Source organism: Ranitomeya imitator, chromosome 2, assembly GCF_032444005.1.
Source record: "Ranitomeya imitator isolate aRanImi1 chromosome 2, aRanImi1.pri, whole genome shotgun sequence".
NCBI classification, from domain to species: domain Eukaryota; kingdom Metazoa; phylum Chordata; class Amphibia; order Anura; family Dendrobatidae; genus Ranitomeya; species Ranitomeya imitator.
The window spans coordinates 791711568-791737744 of record NC_091283.1 but is presented as its reverse complement, the minus strand read 5'-3'; positions in this window follow the sequence as shown (position 1 = coordinate 791737744).

The following is a 26177-nucleotide window of genomic DNA, read 5'->3' as shown; positions in this document are numbered from 1 at the left end:
AGAACCAGCTATTCATGAATTTCTTTTGGGGGAGGCGTTTATACCCTTCCGCGTTTGGTAAAATTGATAAAGCAGTTTTATTCTTCACGTCAGTACGATTACAGTGATACCTCATTTATATAATTTTTTTATGTTTTGGCGCTTTTATACGATAAAAACTATTTCATAGAAAAAATTATTATTTTTGCATCGCTTTATTCTGAGGACTATAACTTTTTTATTTTTTGCTGATAACACTGTATGGCGGCTTGTTTTTTTGCGGGACAAGATGACATTTTCAGCGGTACCATGGTTATTTATATCCATCTTTTTGATTGCGTGCTATTCCACTTTTTGTTCGGTGGTATGATAATAAAGCGTTGTTTTTTGCCTCGTTTTTTTTTTTTTTTTTTTACGGTGTTCACTGAAGGGGTTAACTAATGGAACAGTTTTATAGGTCGGGTCGTTAAGGACGCAGCGATACTAAATATGTATACTTTTATAATTTTTTGTTATTTTGATAAAGAAATGTATTTATGGGAATAATATTTTTTTTTTCTTTATTTAGGAATTTTTTTCTTTTTTTTTTTACACAACTAAATATTTTTTTTTTACTTTATGACATTGCCCCAGGGGTGGCATCATATTATAAGGTGAGATCGCTGATCTGACACTTTGCTGTGCACTGTGTCAGATCAGCGATCTGACATGCACTGCTGCAGGCTTACCAGCGCTTGCTTTGAGCAGGCGCTGGTAAGCCACCTCCCTGCAGGACCCGGATGCAGCCCCGTGGCCATTTTGGATACGGGGCCTGCAGGGAGAAGAAAGTAGGAGACCCTCGGAGCAACGCAATCAGATTGCGTTGCTCCGAGGGTCTCAGGGAAGCACGCAGGGAGCCCCCTCCCTGCGCGATGCTTTCCTATACCGCCGGAACACTGTGATCATTTTTGATCGCAATGTGCTGGGGGTTAATGTGCCGGGGGTGGTCCATGACCACTCCTGGCACATAGTGCTGGATGTCAGCTGCGATAGTCAGCTGACACCTGGTTGCGATCGGCTGCGCTCACCCCCCGTGAGCGCGGCCGATCGCTATTACATACTATTCCATCCCTGGGAATTAAGTCCCAGGTCACCTTGACGGGATAGAACGTCAAATGGGATTAAGGGGTTAAAGATACAGTAAATGAGAAATTAAAGGAGTTCTGTCAGCATAGAATGAATATTCGAACCAAGTACAAAAGCATCGAGGACAAACATTTAAATGGACCCTGTCAATTGAAAAAAATGCTATGAACCAGAAGATATGGGGTAAATTTGCAGGTTAATAGAATTGTGAACTTGTCCAACGCCTGCACTCATATCCACACTGCCGTGAGGCCCTATACATGAGTTGCTGTTAGTCAGTGTCTGGGGCATGGTTACAGCAGCCGTTTTCTATACGAAACTGTAGAGTTGCTTGGAGGAATATAGTTAATTTCTTCCTGGCTGTGTGAGTCTAAGTGCCGGTGCCAGGCAGTTTTGCAACGCTATTAACCTGGAGACTAACCCCATATCTTTAGGTTAACAGTGTTTTCTTTCAGGTGACATGTACCCTTTAAATACACTTTCCCACCAGCACGTTTTCCATTAATCCCCTCCCTTCTCTGGCTCTATGAAGCCAGAGCTGCCAATCACAAAATGTGGAGTGGAGGCTAACGGAAACCAAGCAGCTGGGAAGGTGTATGCATAAGATTGGTCCCACCATGATGCACTGAGCACCTGTACTTGATCAGTCATTCTGTGCTGACAGTCCTTTTAATTTGCACATAATTCTCAACCTATTTACATAATGCTCAAGTCCCTGTCCCGCATGTTTCGCAGTTGATTGACAGCCAATCAACATGCTGCCTGCCTATCTTTTATTATAAAATAATTTTTGATGTATGGATTTGATTCATCTTATCTTGTCTATATGTACTTTTTGATTAATGAAGATAATTTTGTACTTTTCGACATAGCAAGTCTTTAATATTTAGATACATCTTTTTTAGGTCAATCCACACTATTATTATTAGGATATTTAAACTCTCTATGGTTCTTATTCATTCTCTATAGCATTTTTGGGAGTATCCTTTGTCAAGGAATATGCATTTTGCTTTACTGTATCAGTTCTGGTATGTTCTTACAACATGCTGGAATTGCCTACTATACATAGTAATGCAAAACCAGAACACATGAGCTGCGCGCACAGTGAACAAGCCCGTAGAGACATGTGCACACCACTAAGAGACTTGAAAACACAAAAAAGCAAAGTAAAACCAAAAACACACTGTTGCAAAAAAATCACAGTGGACAGCAAGTGCTAGTAAAAAGATGGAAAAAACAGGGTATTTGGTTGATATGTTTTTTGCAAAAAATGTATATTAAGCCGCTCTACCAAACGTCAAGGTATACCCATATCAGAGCAGTCCTAACTAATGTATGTAATCCCTATCTGATGTATTTAAAACCTGGTCATATGTACAATACCTGTATGAGCAGGATTCAGAAAAGGAATGTCCATGTGGACACGCTGGACAGAACGGCTCCTGTGCGCACAACTCAAAAAAAGAGGGGTGGAGGCCTCCCCAGTCTTGTGGACACAAGAAAACAACTATGTGAAACCAGAACACATGAGCTGCGCGCACAGTGAACAAGCCCGTAGAGACATGTTCACACCACCAAGAGACTTGAAAACACAAAAAAGCACAGTAAAACCAAAAACACACTGTTGCAAAAAAATCACAGTGGACAGCAAGTGCTAGTAAAAAGATGGAAAAAACAGGGTATTTGGTTGATTCGTTTTTTGCAAAAAATGTATATTAAGCCGCTCTACCAAACGTCAACGTATACCCATATCAGAGCAGTCCTAACTAATGTATGTTAATCCCTATCTGATGTATTTAAAACCTGGTCATATGTACAATACCTGTATGAGCAGGATTCAGAAAAGGAATGTCCATGTGGACACGCTGGACAGAACGGCTCCTGTGCGCACAGCTCAAAAAAAGAGGGGTGGAGGCCTCCCCAGTCTTGTGGACACAAGAAAACAACTATGTGAAACCAGAACACATGAGCTGCGCGCACAGTGAACAAGCCCGTAGAGACATGTTCACTGTTATGATCTGGTGGCCTTGGAGCAGCATGAGACGTACTCTGGAGAAGGTGGTACCTGTACTGACCGCAAACCCTGAACTTAGCAGCGCAACTAGAAGTAGCCGTGGGGGGTACTGTTATGATCTGGTGGTTTAGGAGCTACATGGAACGAGCTCTGAAGGACGTGGTAACTGTACTGACCGCAGTCCCTCAGCTCAACACAACACTAGAAGTAGCTGTGGAATGCTCCTAACTCTCCCTAGGCATCTCGTCAGAGCTAACTACCCCTAAAGATAGAAGCAGGAAAGCTATCTTGCCTCAGAGAAAATCCCCAAAGGATAGATTAGCCCCCCACAAATAATGACTGTGAGTGGAGAGGGAAAAGACATACACAGAATGAAACTAGGATGAGCACAGGAGGCCAGTCTAGCTAAATAGATAGGACAGGATGGAATACTGTGCGGTCAGTATAAAACACTACAAAAAATCCACGCAGAGTTTACAAAAATCTCCACACCTGACTAAAGGTGTGGAGGGTAAATCTGCTTCCCAGAGCTTCCAGCAAGACAGAATTAATTCATGCTGATAAGCTGGACAAACAAAGAAAGCACAGAACGGATAAGTCCACAATCTATGGACAGAAAAGAGCAAGCAAAAACTTAGCTTTGCTGAACTGGTCAGGATAACAGGGAAATCCAAAGAGATGTGAATCCAACCAGGAACCATTTACAAGTGGCACTGGCTGAAGGAAAGAGCCAGGCCTAAATAGCAGAGCAGAAGAGACGATAAGTGGAGGCAGCTGATGACAGCTAACTCCAAGGAGCAGCCATACCACTTGAAACCACAAGAGGGAGCCCAAGAGCAGAACTCACAAAAGTGCCACTTACAACCACCGGAGGGAGCCTAAGAGCGGAATTCACAACAGTACCCCCCCTTGAGGAGGGGTCACCGAACCCTCACCAGAGCCCCCAGGCCGATCAGTACGAGCCAAATGAAAAGCACAAACCAAATCGTTGGCATGGACATCGGAGGCAACAACCCAAGAATTATCCTCCTGGCCATAACCCTTCCACTTGACAAGATACTGAAGCCTCCGCCTCGAAAAACGAGAATCCAAAATCTTCTCAACCTCATATTCCAACTCTCCCTCAACCAACACCGGGGCAGGAGGGTCAACAGAGGGAACAACGGGCACCACATATCTCCGCAACAAAGATCTATGGAAAACATTATGAATAGCAAAAGAGGCTGGAAGAGCCAAACGAAAAGACACCGGATTAATAATTTCAGAAATTTTATAAGGGCCAATAAACCGAGGTTTAAACTTAGGGGAAGAAACCTTCATAGGAACATGACGAGAAGACAACCAAACCAAATCCCCCACACGAAGCCGGGGACCAACACACCGACGGCGGTTAGCAAAACGTTGAGCCCTTTCCTGAGACAACGTCAAATTGTCCACCACATGAGTCCAAATCTGCTACAGCCTGTCCACCACAGAATCAACACCAGGACAATCAGAAGGCTCAACCTGCCCAGAAGAAAAACGAGGATGAAAACCAAAATTACAAAAGAAAGGTGAAACAAAAGTAGCCGAACTAGCCCGATTATTAAGGGCAAACTCGGCCAACGGCAAAAAAGACACCCAATCATCCTGATCAGCAGACACAAAGCATCTCAAATAGGTCTCCAAGGTCTGATTAGTTCGCTCAGTTTGGCCATTGGTCTGAGGATGAAACGCCGAAGAAAAAGACAAATCAATGCCCATCCTAGCACAAAAGGCCCGCCAAAATCTAGAGACAAACTGAGAACCTCTGTCAGACACAATATTTTCCGGAATGCCATGCAAACGAACCACATGCTGAAAAAATAATGGAACCAGATCTGAGGAGGAAGGTAACTTAGGCAAAGGCACCAGATGGACCATTTTAGAGAACCGGTCACAAACAACCCAGATAACAGACATCTTCTGGGAAACAGGAAGATCCGAAATAAAATCCATGGAAATATGCGTCCAGGGCCTCTCAGGGTCCGGCAAAGGCAAAAGCAACCCACTAGCGCGGGAACAGTAAGGCTTGGCCCGGGCGCAAGTCCCACAGGACTGCACAAAAGCACGCACATCGCGCGACAAGGAAGGCCACCAAAAGGACATAGCAACCAAATCTCTGGTACCAAAAATCCCAGGATGACCAGCCAACACTGAACAATGAACCTCAGAAATTACCTTACTTGTCCATCTATCAGGAACAAACAGCTTCCCCACTGGACAGCGGTCAGGCCTATCAGCCTGAAATTCCTGAAGTACCCACCGCAAATCAGGGGAGATAGCAGAAAGAATCACCCCCTCCTTAAGAATGCCAACCGGCTCAAGGACTCCAGGAGAATCAGGCGAAAAACTCCTAGAGAGGGCATCAGCCTTAACATTCTTAGATCCCAGAAGATACGAGACCACAAAATCAAAACGGGAGAAAAACAGGGACCATCGAGCCTGTCTAGGATTCAGCCGCTTGGCCGACTCGAGGTAAATCAGATTCTTATGATCGGTCAGGACCACAACGCAGTGTTTAGCTCCCTCAAGCCAATGTCGCCACTCCTCAAATGCCCACTTCATAGCCAACAACTCCCGATTGCCGACATCATAATTGCATTCCGCAGGCGAAAACTTTCTGGAAAAAAAAGCACACGGTTTCATCAAAGAACCATCAGACTCCATCTGAGACAAAACGACCCCTGCCCCAATCTCAGACGCGTCAACCTCAACCTGAAATGGAAGAGAAACATCCGGCTGACGCAACACAGGTGCAGAAGTAAATCGGCGTTTAAGCTCCCGAAAGGCCTCAACAGCCTCAGAGGACCAATTCGTCACATCAGCGCCTTTCTTCGTCAAATCAGTAAGGGGCTTAACCACACTAGAAAAGTTGGCAATGAAACGGCAATAGAAATTAGCAAAGCCCAAACATTTTTAAAGGCCTTTCACAGATGTGGGTTGGATCCAGTCATGAATAGCTTGGACCTTAACAGGATCCATTTCTATAGTCGAGGGAGAAAAAATAAAACCCAAAAAAGAGACCTTCTGAACTCCGAATAGGCACTTAGACCCCTTCACAAACAAAGCATTATCACGAAGGATCTGGAACACCATCCTGACCTGCTTCACATGAGACACCCAATCATCGGAAAAAATCAAAATATCATCCAAATATACGACCATGATTTTATCAAGATAATTGCGGAAAATATCATGCATGAAAGACTGGAACACAGATGGAGCATTAGAGAGCCCAAATGGCATCACAAGGTATTCAAAATGGCCTTCGGGCGTATTAAATGCAGTTTTCCATTCGTCACCCTGTTTAATACGAACAAGATTATATGCCCCTCGGAGGTCAATCTTAGTAAACCAACTAGCCCCCTTAATCTGAGCAAACAAATCAGTAAGCAAAGGCAAGGGGTATTGGAATTTGACCGTGATCTTATTAAGAAGACGATAATCAATACAGGGTCTCATGGCAACAAAAAAGAAACCCGCTCCCAATGGTGACGAAGAGGGCCGAATATGCCCCTTCTCCAAAGACTCCTTAATATAACTCCGCATGGTGGCATGCTCTGGCACAGACAGATTGAAAAGTCGGCCCTTAGGGAACTTGCAACCAGGAATCAAGTTAATAGCACAATCACAGTCCCTGTGCGGAGGAAGGGAACTGGACTTGGGCTCATCAAATACATCCTGGAAATCCGACAAAAACTCAGGGACCTCAGAAGAGGGGGAAGAGGAAATTGACATCAAAGGAACGTCACTATGTACCCCTTGACAACCCCAACTAGTCACCGACATAGTTTTCCAATCCAGCACCGGATTATGTTCCTGTAACCATGGAAAACCCAGTACAACAACATCATGCAGGTTATGCAACACCAGAATACGGCAATCTTCCTGATGTGCAGGAGCCATGTACATAGTCATCTGTGTCCAGTACTGAGGTTTATCCTTGGCAAAGGGTGTAGCATCAATACCCCTCAAAGGAATAGGGCTCTGCAAAGGCTGCAAGGAAAAACCACAGCGCCTGGTGAATTCTAAGTCCATTAAGTTCAGGGCAGCGCCTGAATCCACAAATGCCATAACAGAAAAGGACGACAATGAGCAAATCAGGGTCACAGATAAGAGAAATTTAGGCTGTATAGTACTAATGGTAACAGACCTAGCGACTCTCTTAGTACGCTTAGAGCAATCAGAGATAACATGAGCAGAATCACCACAGTAAAAACACAGCCTATTCTGATGTCTGAATTCCTGCCGTTCTGTTCTAGTCAAAATCCTATCACATTGCATAGGTTCAGGACTCTGCTCAGAGGATACTGCCATATGGTGCACAGCTTTGCGCTCGCGCAGACGCCGATCAATCTGAATGGCTAGCGACATAGATTCGTTCAAACCGGCAGGCGTAGGAAAGCCCACCATAACATCTTTAAGGGCTTCAGAAAGACCTTTTCTGAAAATAGCAGCCAGAGCCTCTTCATTCCATTTAGTGAGCATAGACCATTTTCTAAATTTCTGGCAGTATAACTCTGCCGCTTCCTGACCTTGACACAAGGCCAACAGGGATTTTTCAGCATGATCCACAGAATTAGGTTCGTCATACAATAATCTGAGCGCTTGAAAAAATGCATCAACATTCAATAATGCCGGATCCCCTGTTTCAAGAGAAAAAGCCCAGTCTTGAGGGTCACCACGCAGCAAGGATATGATGATTTTTACTTGCTGAATGGGATCACCAGAAGAATGGGGTTTCAAAGCAAAAAACAATTTGCAGTTATTTTTAAAGTTCAAAAACTTGGATCTGTCCCCAAAAAACAAATCAGGGGTAGGAATTTTAGGCTCTAAAGCCGGAGTCTGGACAACATAGTCCTGGATACTCTGTACTCTTGCAGAAAGTTGATCCACACGAGAAAACAAACCCTGAACATCCATGCCAAAGCATATATCCTGAACCACCCAGATATCAAGAGGAAAAAAAAGACAAACCAGAGCACAGAAAAAAAAATGGTTCAGAACTTTCTTTTCCTTCTTTTGAGATGCATTTAATTCATTTTTGGCCACTTGTACTGTTATGATCTGGTGGTTTAGGAGCAACATGGAACGAGCTCTGAAGGACGTGGTAACTGTACTGACCGCAGTCCCTAAGCTCAACACAACACTAGAAGTAGCTGTGGAATGCTCCTAACTCTCCCTAGGCATCTCGTCACAGCCTAAGAGCTAACTACCCCTAAAGATAGAAGCAGGAAAGCTATCTTGCCTCAGAGAAAATCCCCAAAGGATAGATTAGCCCCCCACAAATAATGACTGTGAGTGGAGAGGGAAAAGACATACACAGAATGAAACCAGGATGAGCACAGGAGGCCAGTCTAGCTAAATAGATAGGACAGGATGGAATACTGTGCGGTCAGTATAAAACACTACAAAAAATCCACGCAGAGTTTACAAAAATCTCCACACCTGACTAAAGGTGTGGAGGGTAAATCTGCTTCCCAGAGCTTCCAGCAAGACAGAATTAATTCATACTGATAAGCTGGACAAACAAAGAAAGCACAGAACGAATAAGTCCACAATCTATGGACAGAAAAGAGCAAGCAAAAACTTAGCTTTGCTGAACTGGTCAGGATAACAGGGAAATCCAAAGAGATGTGAATCCAACCAGGAACCATTTACAAGTGGCACTGGCTGAAGGAAAGAGCCAGGCCTAAATAGCAGAGCAGAAGAGACGATAAGTGGAGGCAGCTGATGACAGCTAACTCCAAGGAGCAGCCATACCACTTGAAACCACAAGAGGGAGCCCAAGAGCAGAACTCACAAAAGTGCCACTTACAACCACCGGAGGGAGCCCAAGAGTGGAATTCACAACAGGGTACCTAACACTCCCTAGACCCCTCGACACAGCCTAAGAACTAACTACCCCTAATGACAGAAACAGGAAACCTATCTTGCCTCAGAGAAAATCCACAAAGGATAGACAGCCCCCCACAAATATTGACTGTGAGAGGAGAGGGAAATAACATACGCAGACATGAAATCAAGATTTAGCATAGGAGGCCATACTAGCTAAAAATAAAGAATAGAACAGAGTACTATGCGGTCAGTATTAAAACACTAGAAAATATCCACCACAGAAAATACAAATCACCACATCTGACTAAAGACATGGAGGGTATATCTGCATCTCCAGAGACAAAGCTTGGCTGAAAAAAATCCTTCACAGACAAAGGTGAACAAGACAAAACATGAAAATGCACAGAACTATAAGGTCCACAGCAGGTGGACAGCAAAAACAAAGCCAGGACTTATCTTTGAAGAAAAGCACAGCAAACAGGAGAGACCAGAAGGGATGTGAATCCTCCAAAAACAATGGACAACTGGCACTGACTAAAGGATCAAGCAAGGCTATATAGCCCAGCCCAAATTGCAAAAAATAGATACACCTGATAAATGCTGCGATCCAACTACCGCAGCACTACCACTCATAACCACCGGAGGGAGCCCAAGAGCAGAATTCACAACAGTTCACACCACCAAGAGACTTGAAAACACAAAAAAGCACAGTAAAACCAAAAACACACTGTTGCAAAAAAATCACAGTGGACAGCAAGTGCTAGTAAAAAGATGGAAAAAACAGGGTATTTGGTTGATACGTTTTTTGCAAAAAATGTATATTAAGCCGCTCTACCAAACGTCAAGGTATACCCATATCAGAGCAGTCCTAACTAATGTATGTAATCCCTATCTGATGTATTTAAAACCTGGTCATATGTACAATACCTGTATGAGCAGGATTCAGAAAAGGAATGTCCATGTGGACACGCTGGACAGAACGGCTCCTGTGCGCACAGCTCAAAAAAAGAGGGGTGGAGGCCTCCCCAGTCTTGTGGACACAAGAAAACAACTATGTGAAACCAGAACACATGAGCTGCGCGCACAGTGAACAAGCCTGTAGAGACATGTTCACACCACCAAGAGACTTGAAAACACAAAAAAGCACAGTAAAACCAAAAACACACTGTTGCAAAAAAATCACAGTGGACAGCAAGTGCTAGTAAAAAGATGGAAAAAACAGGGCATTTGGTTGATACGTTTTTTGCAAAAAATGTATATTAAGCCGCTCTACCAAACGTCAAGGTATACCCATATCAGAGCAGTCCTAACTAATGTATGTAATCCCTATCTGATGTATTTAAAACCTGGTCATATGCACAATACCTGTATGAGCAGGATTCAGAAAAGGAATGTCCATGTGGACACGCTGGACAGAACGGCTCCTGTGCGCACAGCTCAAAAAAAGAGTGTGAGGTCAATCCACACTATTATTATTAGGATATTTAAACTCTCTATGGTTCTTATTCATTCTCTATAGCATTTTTGAGAGTATCCTTTGTCAAGGAATATGCATTTTGCTTTACTGTATCAGTTCTGGTATGTTCTTACAACATGCTGGAATTGCCTACTATACATAGTAATGCAGTAGCCATGATGGCTACTGGCATTACTGTGATGGGCCTGCTGCATCGCATCGAGTCTATCTAAGTTTACCGCCGGTCACAGACGCTGTGTGACTGTGTGGGAAACAGCATCTGTGACCAGCGATAACCTAAACGATGTCACTGCCGGTCACAGACACTGCCGGCTATCACGGAGCACTGCGAGATCCAGCAGTGTGTGCTGGTGTGACAGACTTATAAGCCTGGAATTTTGGACAGGGTTTGTCTTGGGACATTGATGTGGATTATGGCAGATCCATTGGACTACGCTGGACCAGAGTGGGATTTTGTGGGGGAAATAAATTGGGGAAAGAGGGTGTCTGAGTTTTTTTTGCTAAAATAAAGGGCTTTTCTGTATGCCTATGTTTATTGATTTATTGATTTTTACTGACATGGTTAGTAATGGGGGAGATTGACTGACATCTTTCCATTACTTACCCCAGGGCTTGGCATCAGTGTCAGCTGCTGACATCAACCCCTAATCCCATTACCATGATTAGCACCGCACCAGGGCAATCAGGAAGAGCTAAGACAGGGTGCAATAACTGGTGCATCAAATGTGATGTGCCAGTTCTGGGGCAGCTGCTGGTTGGTATTCTTAGGCTGGTGAGGGGCCAATGATAATGGACCTTATCAGCCTTGTAATAGCCCACAGCTGTCTGCTTTGCCTTAGCTGGTTATTAAAAATAGGTGGGTACCCCATGTCATTTTGTACATTTTTTATTTATTTTTAAAATGACAGGGAAATACGGTGAGAAATGGCAGTTTTTTTCTTCTCTTTTTGTTTTGCCTTATATGCAAGTTATTACACAGAATGTTTCTTAACATTTTTTCCTGTACAATCCATTTTACCTTCGGTTTTGTATATTTTATTGTGAGTCTGTAAAAGTTGTGTAATACTCTGACAACATTTTCCCAGCAGCAACCTGGGAGTCAGATATGTATCCAGGGTTCTTCCCCATGTTGTTCCCATTCCATTTCAGCGGTTTTTCCATCCATTTCAGCAGTTTTCCGTCACCCCCAGACATCCTTGTAGGGTCTGCCAGAAAAATGTTCAAGTTTCTCATTGACTTCTATTATGCTTGTTACTCAAAACGAGCACCCGAGCATTGCGATTAGCTCAATTCGAGTAATGAGTATCCAAGCATTTTAGTGCTTGCTCATCACTAACTGTAACCCATCCATCCTGATCCATAATGAAAGTCTAGCTCTATCTAATTAATAATTTAGTTTCCTAAGAAAGGTTATGAATTCATAGTGATGCACTGTTTTATTTGTTAAAACATGAATGAACCCTGCTCTAATATAACTCCTCCTAGACCACCTTTACTCTCTGTATTGTAATTATCAGTAGCATTACTGATGTATTCACCAGGAATTGCAATCACACAACCGCTCCCTCCACCACCATCATTGCTCTTGCTAATGGCTGGAGGGGGGCGGTACGATTGCTGACAGGTGGAGGGGGGCCTGATGCAGTCGCTAATACCAGGCCTACCCCCGACTCACGGGCCCCATAGTTGTCGCACGGCCTGCCACCATTGGCGGTACGCCACTGGGTATCAACATGAATATAGTTTGTTGTTATTCACTCTGGGTATATGCTTGTGGATAAGAAGTTGGCGAATCTTCATTATTGGCAGCTCTAGTTAATTCTTCACTCACCTGTCACTGCTGAACACTGATATACATGAGGGGTTGAACTTAAAATGGTCTTCTGGTCTCAGAAGAAAAGTCTGCAGTCACTTTGTCTGTAGACTGACGGATCATGAGTGTGTGATGCGCACACTGTCGTCATCCCCCAGTATTCCCTATGTGAGTGGTTGGTCATGTGTGACTTGCATACCTGTAGTCATCTGCAGACTAGTTTCACCTGGCTCCTCTAAATAGAAGAGAATTTAGAGAACTGCACAAGTCTAGTCTGTTGACTTTTTTTTAGAGACTAGACAACCCCTTTAAGCTGAAAGTTTCATTCTGTATCTAGTTTGTCTCTCTCCAGTGCTATATACAGTTAGATCCATATATATTTGGACAGATACAACATTTTTCTAATTTTGGTTATAGACATTACCACAATGAATTTTAAACAAAACAATTCAGATGCAGTTGAAGTTCAGACTTTCAGCTTTCATTTGAGGGTATCCACATTAAAATTGGATGAAGGGTTTAGGAGTTTCAGCTCCTTAACATGTGCCACTGTTTTTAATGGGACCAAAAGTAATTGGAAAGATTCAATAATTTTAAATAACATTTTTAGTACTTGGTTGAAAACCCTTTGTTGGCAATGACTGTCTGAAGTCTTGAACTCATGGACATCACCAGACTCTGTGTTTCCTCCTTTTTGATGCCCTGCCAGGCCTTCACTGCGGTGGTTTTCAGTTGCTGTTTGCTTGTGGGCCTTTCTGTCTGAAGTTTAGTCTTTAACAAGTGAAATGCATGCTCAATTGGGTTGAGATCAGGTGACTGACTTGGCCATTCAAGAATATTCCACTTCTTTGCTTTAATAAACTCCTGGGTTGCTTTGGCTTTATGTTTTGGGTCATTGTCCATCTGTAGTATGAAACGACGACCAATCAGTTTGGCTGCATTTGGCTGGATCTGAGCACACAGTATGGCGGCTCTGAATACCTCAGAATTCATTCGGCTGCTTCTGTCCTGTGTCACATCATCAATAAACACTAGTGACCCAGTGCCACTGGCAGCCATGCATGCCCAAGCCATCACACTGCCTCCGCCGTGTTTTACAGATGATGTGGGATGCTTTGGATCATGAGCTGTACCACGCCTTCGCCATACTTTTTTCTTTCCATCATTCTGGAAGAGGTTGATCTTGGTTTCATCTGTCCAAAGAATGTTCTTCCAGAACTGTGCTGGCTTTTTTTTATGTTTTTTTAGCCTTTTTCTTCTTGATGCTTATGAGTGGCTTGCACCATGCAGTGAACCCTCTGTATTTACTTTCATGCAGTCTTCTCTTTATGGTAGATTTGGATATTGATACGCCGACCTCCTGGAGAGTGTTGTTCACTTGGTTGGCTGTTGTGAAGGGGTTTCTCTTAAACATGGAGATTATTCTGCGATCATCCACCACTGTTGTTTTCCGTGGGCGCTCAGGTCTTTTTGCATTGATGAGTTCACCAGTGCTTTCTTTCTTTCTCAGGATGTACCAAACTGTAGATTTTGCCACTCCTAATATTGTAGCAATTTCTCAGATGGGTTTTTTCTGTTTTCGCAGCTTAAGGATGCCTTGTTTCACCTGCAAGGAGAGCTCCTTTGACCGCATGTTTACTTCACAGCAAAACCTTCCAAATGCAAGCACCACACCTCAAATCAACTCCAGGCCTTTTATCTACTTAATTGAGAATGACATAACGAAGGGATTGCCCACACCTGTCCATGAAATAGCCTTGGAGTCAATTGTCCAATTACTTTTGGTCCCTTTAAAATCAGGGTGACACATGTTAAGGAGCTAAAACTCCTAATCCATTCATCCAATTTTAATGTGGATACCCTCAAATGAAAGCTGAAAGTCTGAACTTCAACTGCATCTGAATTGATTTGTTTAAAATTCATTGTGGTAATGTCTATAACCAAAATTAGAAAAATGTTGTCTCTGTCCAAATATATATGGACCTAACTGTATCTGAGAGAAACAAAGTAACTGCTAGACCCTCTCAGGAAGCCGCAGGCAAGACATGTTTAGCTGGTTTGAAAAAGTTGATTAAATGAATTTGAAGGTATAAAAACATATGTGACCTGTGGGACACTGGAGAACAGCAGAAAATAGCAAATGTGAAGTGCGAAATAATGGAATGACCTCAAGAAGGAAATGTATTAGAATCAAAGCTGATTAAGAATGTTCTACCAATATGCCAAAGTCACTCACTAACATTATGTTAACCCTATCACGCATCTCCATCTCTAATGAACATCTTGTTTTAAAATTCCTAAGCAATGTTGTTACCTCCCTACTTGGTTCCACAACAGCGTCGTCTGATTCTGTGACTAGACACTTTATTCACTATGTGGGTTGCACTGCTGAAAGAATAGATGTCATGGTCAATGTCACTGGACTTTGGAAATGCTGTCCAGCCAGAGATAGTGGTGTGGCATAGACCTGTAGTGATGCTCAGCCAGACAGAATAGGTGTCTGTAATGACCATCAGTACAGCAGGTGTTTTTAGATTAGTGCTGTGGCCAATGGGGCAGAACAATGGCCTTCCTTAATGTTGCCAGTTATTGTGTTTGGTTTTCCTCTTACTTTCCTGATGCTTTATCTGTTCATGTCCTGAGACTCCTGACTCTTAGGTCAGAAAATACAATGCCATTCCAAATACCCTATATATTCAAAATCTGATACAGTTTTAATGAGAATTCAAACCAGCATATACATATGACTTCATATAGTTTTGATGAGAATGCCATCCAGTATATACATATGATTTTCCATTATCAAGACCTTCATCAAATTAAGCGGATTGACAGGAAAATAATTGAGAGAGTTAAAATATGAAAATGGCACAATAGGTCAAGTGACGCCAATTTATTATACTAACTTTGATATCCTGACTTGATCCTGACTGCCACAACTGTGTTATCGGAATATCCAGGGCAAGGGGTTTCTTCCTTGTCCATAAAGCTAGGAGTGCCACAGCTATACCTGCTCAATGGATTTCTTCTGATGGTGAAGACACCAGGGCCACGCACCTTACTGAACTCCTGAATCAGCCCTATATCTGTTCCCTTCCACCACCCAGGGAAGCAGGGAGTAATAGTGTATTTATAAGCGAAAAAGAAAAGAAGGGCAATCACCATCCGTAAAAATCCAGTCTTTCATTGTGACATATAAGTCAATGGCAGGGCAACAAGGGAGAACGTAAACTGCAAATGGACGACGGCCGCCTTGAACCACCGCGCCTCCACGGGTCCTAATAGGTGAGTGCTCTTCTTTTCTTTTTTGCTTGGACATAAAAGTTTATCTTGAGTGAGCACCCAGATTCCATTTGGGCGATAATTAGCAACTAATCAGCTGTTTCCGTGTGTGTTTGTGGCCCAATTTGTGCAGGAGGTGTGGATTACTTTCTTCTTTGAAGCTATCCTAATAGTGTATGTATATACACAAACCAAACTAACAAGGGAGGAAGGACAATGATAAGTGAAAATACCAAACATACAAATATGCTTTCACAAACAACAGAGAGAAACAACAGGGAGAAAAGGAAGGAAAATCAAATAGGAGAGGAAGAGGATTTGCATACAGCTGAAACACCAAGCAACAGTCACAGATCAACACTCCAAATGCTTGTACCAACAACCGACACCTCTACACCACACCAAGCAGTACAAGACTAAAGGTACCGTCACACTAGACGATATCGCTAGCGATCCGTGACGTTGCAGCGTCCTCGCTAGCGATATCGTCCAGTGTGACAGGCAGCAGCGATCAGGCCCCTGCTGTGCTGTCGCTGGTCGGGGAAGAAAGTCCAGAACTTTATTTGGTCGCTGGACTCCCCGCAGACATCGCTGAATCGGCGTGTGTGACACCGATTCAGCGATGTCTTCACTGGTAACCAGGGTAAACATCGGGTAACTAAGCGCAGGGCTGCGCTTAGTAACCCGATGTTTACCCTGGATACCATCCTAAAAGTAAAAAAAAAAAAACAGTACATACTTACCTACAGCCGTCTGTCCTCCAGCGCTGTGCTCTGCACTCCTCCTGCACTGGCTGTGAGCGTCGGTCAGCCGGAAAGCAGAGCGGTGACGTCACCGCTCTGCTTTCCGGCCGCTGCGCTCACAGACAGTACAGGAGGAGTGCAGAGCACAGCGCTGGAGGACAGACGGCTGTAGGTAAGTATGTACTGTTTGGTTTTTTTTACTTTTAGGATGGTAACCAGGGTAAACATCGGGTTACTAAGCGCGGCCCTGCGCTTAGTTACCCGATGTTTACCCTGGTTACTGGCATAGTTGGTCGCTGGAGAGCGGTCTGTGTGACAGCTCTCCAGCAACCAAACAGCGACGTTGCAGCGATCCGAATCGTTGTCGGTATCGCTGCAGCGTCGCTGTGTGTGACGGTACCTTAACACTGGCAATCCAGATTGCTAGAGGCGAGTATATATTGGAGAGTGGAATGGCCAATACTGAACAGCTGAAATCATCCAAGCAGGAAGGCTTCAGAAACTCTAAGCTGTCTCTGTCTGGCTAAACCAGTGACACTGACCTTATCTGTCTGTCTCCTCATGACTTTGACCTTGTCTGTCCCCTCATGACTTTAACACAAGCTCGACTAAGGGTACTGTCACACAGTGGCATTTTGATCGCTACGACGGCACGATTTGTGACGTTCGAGCGATATATCCGTGACGTTCCAGCGATCTCGCTCTGTCTGACACGCTCCTGCGATCAGGGACCCCGCTGAGAATCGTACGTCGTAGCAGATCGTTTGAAACTTTCTTTCGTCGTCTAGTGTCCTGCTGTGGCGGCATGATCGCATGGTGTAACAAAGGTGTGCATGATATTGTATACGATGTGCGCACAGTAACCAACGGCTTCTACATCGCACATACATCATGAAATTATCGCTCCAGCGTCGTACATTGCAAAGTGTGACAGCACTCTACGACGCTGGAGCGATGTTGTTACGATGCTGGAGCGTCACGGATCGTGCCGTTGTAGCGATCAAAATGCCACTGTGTGACGGTACCCTTACTTAACTTTTGTTTGACTTCATAATATTTCATTTGGCTATTCCTAGGACTACAGTTTTGATTTGTAATTGTGTCCTTAGGTCTTCAATTCCACTTACTGGCTAGTTTGACAACTCTTTCCACAGGGTTGAACCACCAGCCAGCAGCTACACCGTGAGTGCAACCCAGAAGTCCACTATATTATTTGCTGATAGGTTGATTCTGAATCAGCTTGATCCTGACCTTGTCTGTTCTGTATACCCTCTTGACTTTGATCTCGGCTGGACTGATTTTGGTTTTTATCTTCTTATCTTCTATTCCTCAATTACGGTTTTGTCTAGTGATTATGTCCTGTCTCTCCAAGTTACTGACCTGGCTAAGTTGACAACTTTTGCTTTAGACTTGCTCATCCAGCCAGCACCTCCTCCGTGGAGGCATCCCAGGGTCTGCATTGTAATTCCAGATCCCTATATAAGGTTCAAATGTGGAAAGTCAAACTCAAGTACACAGAGGGTCAAAATTAAAAGTTGAGCATAGATGTAGCCAATTAGTATTGCAAATAAGCATGATTTCAGTGTACAATATAATGCTAATACAGTCCATTCTGACTAATGTAAACGTGCTTCAAGTGTCGTCATTGCTGCATCAATGGTTCAGTAACCAGGAGTTAGAATACCTTAATTCTGCTTTCTCATATTTTACTTGTATGGCCAGTAAGTCCAACATCCATGATCCCAGTACAAGTTGGAAAATGAACGGACTGGCCACAGAGGTTCACTCCTGACCCAAACTCAACATCCTCATAGGCACATTTGAAGCTTTTGAGTTTGAGTTAGAAAACCAAGAACCAGTCCTAATTTTAAAGTCTGCATTCGGACCTTGAAAGTCAGAAGTGTTCAACAAGCATAAAAGGGGGAAAGAAAACACAGAAAACAATTGCTGACATTACAATGCAGCAATAAACAATTGAAAGTTTGTCTACCATTTAATTCCATCAGGTAATTCTGGGATATGTTTCAACATAATTGAATTTTAGCAGATATGCAGTGCACATTTAGCATTGCAAATCTGCAGCAATTCACTGTACTATACATGTGGATGGGATTTTTAAAAATCCTATCAACAATTAGCTATAATCACTGGCGGACACAGACATAAGAGGGCCCCTGTGCAAGAACAGAATATGGGCCCTTTGCAATCCAATAGATCCTTATAATGCACAGTTTCATCTGTTTTGGAGGTGGAAATGGGTCCCCTTACTTCTTGAGCTCCTGTGCGACTGCACAAATTGCACAAATTATATGTCTGCCTCTGGCTATAAGATGCTGCACAGAAATATGAGCAAGCTGCAAAATTTAAATGCAGAGGGTTAAATTTGCAGCAAATCCAAATATATTCTTATATACATTTTTTTTTATTTCTTATCATATCACATACACCATAGTCATCAGGGAGTGGCAATAGGGATGAGACAAGCCCTATTTGTGTCCCCGGCTGGAATATACCCCACTAACTCATTCCTGGAAACTCAGAATATGTATAATGAGCCAGTGACCTAAAAAATGTGCTGCTAAGTCAGACTTTGCTCAATCTATTATGTTTAGCATAATCCACCTTGGTTTGCATTCTTTCACCCATATTCAATAACTTTCGCTGCGGGGCCCTTGGGTTGTGTTCACAGAGTAGCTACTGACTGGTGAACTAGTGAAACTAGTTGAGGTAAGTATGGATAAGATGGGATAGAAGCAGGATGACAGGCAGAAAGACAAAATTGGAAGAGAAAACAATCTCAAAGGTAGTCAGGAGGACAGACCATATCAAGAGCCAAAGAGGCAGAAAGAGAGCTTAGGGAGTCCAAGGGTCAATCCAAAGGGCATCCTTGATTCCTGTACAAAAACTTACAATGACAGCACACATAGTGAAGATTTAAATAGGGTGTCATGAAAATGCATTGGTGACTGGTAACCAATCCTTCCCAGACAGCAAAACTATTACTAAGATAAGCAGCCTTGTAACCCAAGTTTGTTGCACGGCATGTGCACCATCGCTATAGCCATCAGCACCACCTCTAAGAACAAACTGGTATCTGACAGCGACAGGAGTGGGGATGGCTAAGTATGCCATCATATGACATCTTCTAGCTAAATAATAATTTACATGTACAGTTGTGTGACAAAATGATTGCCCCTTTCTGATTTCCTATTCTTTTGCATGTTTGTCATACTTACATGTTTCAGATCACAAAACAAATTTAAATATTAGACAAAGATAACACAAATAAACACAAAATGCAGTTTTTAAATGTCGGTCTTTATTATTAAGGGAAAAAGAAATCCAAACTTATAGGTCCCGTGTGAAAAACTGATTGCCCCACCTTAAAACATAAATTAACTGTGATTTATCACATCTTAAGGAAGCTGAGTTCAAATTCCCTAGCCACACGCAGGCCTAATTACTGCCACGCCTGTTGTCAGTCACGAAATCAGGTAAATAGGATCTGTCTGACAAAGTAAAAGTAGACCACAAAAGCTAGACATCATGCCGCTATCCAAAATATATTCTGGAACAATTAAGAAACAAATTAATTGAGATCTATCAGTCTGGAAAAGGTTATAAAGCCATTTCTCAATCTTTGGGACCCCAGCAAACCACAATAAGAGCCATTATCCACAAATGAAGAAAACATGGAACAGTGGTGAACCTTCTCAGGAATGGCTGGCAGACCAAAATTACCTCGAGAGCAAAGCGATGACTCATCCAAGAGGTCATAAAAGACCCCACAACAATAGTCAAAGAACAGCAGGCCTCACATGCCTCAGTTAAGGTCAGTGTTTATGACTCCACCATAAGAAAGAGACTGGGCAAAAACAGCCTGCATGGCAGAGTTCCAAGATGAAAACTATTGCTAAGCAATGAGAACATAAAGGCTTGTCTCAGTTTTGCCAGAAAACATCTTATTGATCCCCAAGACTTTTGGGAGAATACTCTATGGACTGGCGAGACAAAAAGTTTAATATTTTGGAAGGTGTATGTCTAATTACATCTGGCATAGAAGTAACACAGCATTTCACAAAAGGAACATCATACCTGCAATATAATATGGTGGTAGTAGTGTGATGGTCTGGGGCTGTTTTGCTGCTTCAGGACCTGGAAGACTTGCCATGGTAAGTGGAACCATGAATTTTGCTGTCTACCAAAAAATCCTGAAAGAAAATGTCCGGCCATCTTTTTGTGACCTCAAGCTGAAGCGCACTGGGGTTATGCAGCAGGACAATGATCAAATACATACCAGCAAGTCATCTTCATAATGGCTTAAGAAAAACAAAAATACTTTGGAGTGGCCTAGTGAAAGTCTTGACTTTAATCCGATTGAGATGCTGTGTTAGGACCTCAAAAAGGCAGTTCATGCTCGAAAACCCTCCAATGTGGTTGAATTACAACAAGTCTGCAAAGATGAGTGGGACAAAATTCCTTCAGAGCATTGTAAAAGACTAATTGCCAGTTATCGCAAATGCTTGATTGCAGTTGTTGCTGCTAATGGTGGCCCAACCAGTTGGCCCAATCATTTTTCCACAAAAGGCCCTGTAGGTTTGGATTTCTTTTTCCCTTAATAATATAGACCTTCATTTATAAGCTGCATTTTGGGTTTACTTGTGTTTGTCTTTGTCTAATATTTAAATTTGTTTACCGATCTGAAACATTTTCACACAACTGTATGTCCCCCATCCTCATTTCTCCAGAATCTCTGTTATTCTTATTAAACACATCCTATATATAGCCATTCCCTTTGACATATGGAGGACAGATAGCTAGATAATTAGATAGATAAATAGATAGATACATATAGTTCACAGAACATTGCAAACAGTAATTCTCCAAGCCAATACTGTACTTGTGAACATCATAAAGATTATCTTGGAAGATGGAAAAAAATGTACTGGAGAATTAAATCCCAGTTAATATTTTCAGATGAACAGTGACTTGAATAACCCAATAACATAGTATCCGGTGTCTGTGCGCTTTAATTAAAATGGGATTGAATCAGCTAAAAGCATATATAAACTAGGACACAATTACAGTTCTGGAGCACACAATGGTCGTACATAATGAAGAATTACAATTAGAGACACTTTCTGCTTTGTCTTTTTTCTATACCAAAAACATGAAAGAAAAAATTATTGGAAGTGTGAACATAGAAATACTCGTCTGCCTGTTCCCTTCTGCTGTATGAAAGATTTCTATCTAAGCTAATTTTATGGGAAATTTAATTTAACTCTTGTTCTATCGGCAAAAAGTAAAATTAATTTAAAAATATTTTATTTGTAAAACTGTTTTTTTGAAGGAGGATGGAATAGCAGAGTTTAAAGAAAATGGTAAAATGTATTAGTAGTAATGTACCTGTACCTTTGCACAGGCAGCACGTCTCCTCCATTGCATTACTGCGCTGTATACGATACTACATCTCCTATGGATCCCACAGCACTGACAAATATATTGATGTGATTAATAGGATCTATAGAAGTATGGTAACTATCTACCAAATGCACACCTACCTGGCCTCTTCTTACATTTTCTAGATGAATAGCTACAAGACTCCTCGAACATAATTTATTTACCCAGAGGACAAGAGGATAAGGCTTTGAAATTCAATATGCCCAATCCTTGCATCCCCTATCTGTCAGGGTATATTTTGGAGCCCCAGTAAACATAAAACTATCAGCCAAAATCAGCCAGAATGCAGAAATTTGTTGCAGATTTCAGCTTTCAGCAGAATCACCAGCACTCGGACATTGTGGAAGAATGAACTGATTTACTTGGGAAACACAGTAACTCTTATCTTCATCAGGATTACAGGAAAGAACTGGCCCAAAGAAGAGCTGTCATATAGGATAAAAATGCACAAACATTAACAAGCTGTTATAATTTACGCAGCATTGTGCACTGTCTGCTCAGCTCATTCCCTTAGCATAAGTCTGCAGCTGTTTACTCCAATATTGTCTATTGTATAGTGCCCTTTAGAAAAGAGTACTGAGCTAGATAAAGGACATACACTGTGCACTAAAATGGTAGAACATTCTTAATGGAGACTGTTTTCAAACTTAATTTACTTATATTGATTGGAAACCAAATACATATTTTATATACTGCTGGTCACAGACTTATTTGGACAGTGACACAATTTTTATTATTTAGACTCTGCAGACAAGAGATGTGAAATAAAGGAATCACAATAAGATTAAAATGTAGGCGTCCAGTACTCATTCAAGAGGTATAGCGAAAATATTGCATTTTTACGAGTTATTGTCATATTTAACAACAAAAAATAATTGTGTTATTGCTGCAATACTCTCAAGTCGAATCCAATTTTCAATAAAGTAGTGCAAGCTGCCTTTTTTCTTAAATAATATTGCACAATAATAATACTTAACTAATAACAACAACAATAACAATGCAATAATATTAATAAATTATTATCATAGAAATAATCCAATGGCAATAAATATACTTGATACTTTTGTCCAGGAGCTTCAACATATTGCCCCCCTGCATTAATATGAATTCTTTAGAGGCCACTGTATGAGCTACGGATGTAGCTAAGCTGACATTATTCAGTTCTCTATTTTCTATGCATCAGCTGCAGTCCTATGTAAAGCTTACAGATCAGTGGCAAATGATAAGATATTCCACTTTCTTGTTCAAATATTTGTATTGGTATCGTCATATTATTTGTCACATACTCTTAACGGTTAAACATCTTACGAGATGGAAACATCCTACTCCTCCTAACATAACAGGAATAATAGACAGAATTTAGCTACGTAGCTTGTAAGATATGCCACTTTCAACTTTACTACATATGCATAACTAAGAATTGCTGATGCGTGTGAATCCGATAGAATACTCCATCTGTCGGAATATTTCCATCATAGAATTTCCATACTGAACCCCTTGCAGAAACATACAGTCGTCATCACTTTGGTATTGACTTTAGTTATATTAGGCTGATTGGATGTTATGCAAAAACCAAGGCTTGATCTAACTTTTGGCGCCATAGTATAGAGATCCCCGGTCTTTCTCCGACTCCACGTGAGCGGAATAGCAATGTAGCTGAAAACACCCATGGCCTCATTGAGCGGTGAGCAGTTTCAAGCCTGAATATCAGACCTTCTACCGGCCATCAGTCAAAACCATCAGCTGTAAAGGTTAGCTTCTCCCCTACCGATCAAGCGGAGTAATATATTCCATCTAAACACGGGGAGACAGAGACGAATTCTGATCAGACCCGGAGAAGGATCTCAGATCAATCATACTGCCATTTTTTCATAATTAATTACCGCGGCGATACTTAATGTCTTTGTCAAACTTGTCAACAGGCGGCACGAGAAGAACAAAAAGAAGTGAAGAGCGAGATTCAGCATCACTGAGGTTATTTAAAGGATTCTCAGAGAAACGGATGAGGCTCCAAGATGTTCCGCTAGATTTGGGTTGTCTGGAAGCGAGACAATGCTATTTTTTCCCCATGCTGGCGAGAGCTGTCATTCGTGTTTATGCCAATGTATTCACGCTGTCAGCTGTTCTTCCCTTCATCATTGTGCTTATTTGATATGTCCAGGGAATCCGCTTATTTCTTACCATTTGTGCACAGGCTTTGGATCCACTGGGGAAGTCAGTCTGTGTCATGCATAAAATTTGTATTAAATGCAAGAGAAATACCGAAAATAGCTATGAAAAAAGTCAAGGAATATTCCACCTTCATCTGGACATGCATATAGCTACGTATAACATTGCCGCAAGACGTGTTGGAGATATGAAGCCAGGATAAACATCCCTAAAGGCTTCTTGTAATGAGAACATTAAATTGACCATTAATATCCATTGTTATAGTGCCTAGCGGGTTCAGCCTAAATATTGGAAAACTCTGTAAAAAAACAATTTTCTAGAATATTTTTATTAATGAATTCCGTCCCACTTGCAGCAGCTATTGCAAATACAGAGCAGTAAGGACAGGAATTTAAATGGGTATCCCACTCTATGTGTTACATTCCCACTACATTTTTATTGGATAATATCTACTCATTGGTAAATGTGTCCAACCAAAAGGACTATTGAGTTATTGATCTATAAAGACATTAAGGCAAAAATCCTAATTGGTAGTGGCTTACTTTTCGACTATGTTCACATGTTGCATTTTTGTAACATTTTCTCTTTTGGAGGGTTTTTCTGCAAATTAAAAGCTGCTTTTTACAGTACCAGCAAAAGTTATAAGACTCTCTAAATATCATGCACATGATTATTTTTTTTCCTGATTGAATTGGAAAACTGATGCGTTTTTGAAAACTCAGTTTTTGAAGCGTTTTTTCACCATAGAAAGCAATGAAAAGGTGCAAACTGCTGTAAAAATATGCACCCTTCTTTTTTGGAGTTTTTGCTGCCTTTTTGGTGAATAAAACTATCTTTATTAAACATGTATTATAGACAAATGACACATGTAATTCACACCAAAAAATACAGTAAAAACGAACCAAAAATTCATAAAAAACAGCAAAAATGTATAAAAAATACAGCAAAAAATGCTGCAAAAGCGCAACATGTGAACATAGCCTTTGTGTTTCTTCATTCTGTTTAGCAGTTCTTGACTTTTGAGCCCCAGACAAAAAATATAGTAAAGGCAGACTTTATAATAAGCACTTTTCAGAAAAGAAAAATAGCCTCTTTCCCAATGTCTGCACAGGGCAGGGGGCATGTGCCATGGAGAGTATAAGAAAACTGCTGTCCTCTACAGTTTCACCAATGTGGAGGAGAAAATGTCCAGGTTGTAAATGTATAGGACCACTATTCTCCTGCAGTAGTCTTTGACGTTTGCCGACCTTCAGAAATGGGAAGATAGGACTTCTGGTTTAACAGTCATTGGGGGCCACAGAGCATTTTTTTAACATTTACAAATTCAATATAAACAGCAGAATGATGGAAGAAGGTGACTGAGTACATAGCGGAGTAGTGTTACATTACTGGGGATATGTACTGTACAAGGACGAGCCGAGAATTGATGTTTACGTCAAGCAGCGGAAAAGTTCCATTAGACATCAAAATGTTTCCTAAATGATACTTGGTTGATGGTTGATTACATCTTTAGCTTCTTTTTTGACGAAATGACTTTACACATACTCAGACAAGGTCAGCCGTAAATATCTGTCAGGTAAAGTAAGTTCACTTTACAGTTATATATTATGTATACCCCTCCTCACATGTAAAGCGCCATGGAATAAATGGTGCTATAATAAAAAAATAATAAATAATAATAATAATATAAATGATCTCTAAAAACATTTGTTTGTTGTCCTAGGCCTCTGATTTGTGGCTACCCATACACTTACCTATCCATCACAATTAGATATAAGGTTTGATTTTATTGAAAGGATTGTAATGCTGAAAGAGAACCTGTCACCCTAAGAAACTTTATTTACCTGCAGATATAGATGGAATATGCAGGTAAATAATTAAACCCTATTTAGCCAGATTACGGGAATAGCAGCTACAGGGAGAAAATGAAGTTGTATCCTACCTGCAGCTGCTCGCTTCAAGTCATCAGTGCTGAGAGCGATTAGAGACACCACTCCCTGTACAGTGAGGGCGGCTCCTGTAACCCCTCCTTGCCACATTGATTGACAGTCTGCTCTGCACACAAACACTGCACACACAAGCTGCAGAGCTGTCAATCACAATGCCAGGGAGGGACTAGAACATACTTCATACATGCTTCCGCGGTTGAATCAAGCTAACTGATGAAATCCCTTTGTGTGAGTACTAGATCAAAGAGGCAGCCATCAAAACATTATTTTAAGATCCCCCTCACTAGCTGCCCAGTTATAGATTCAG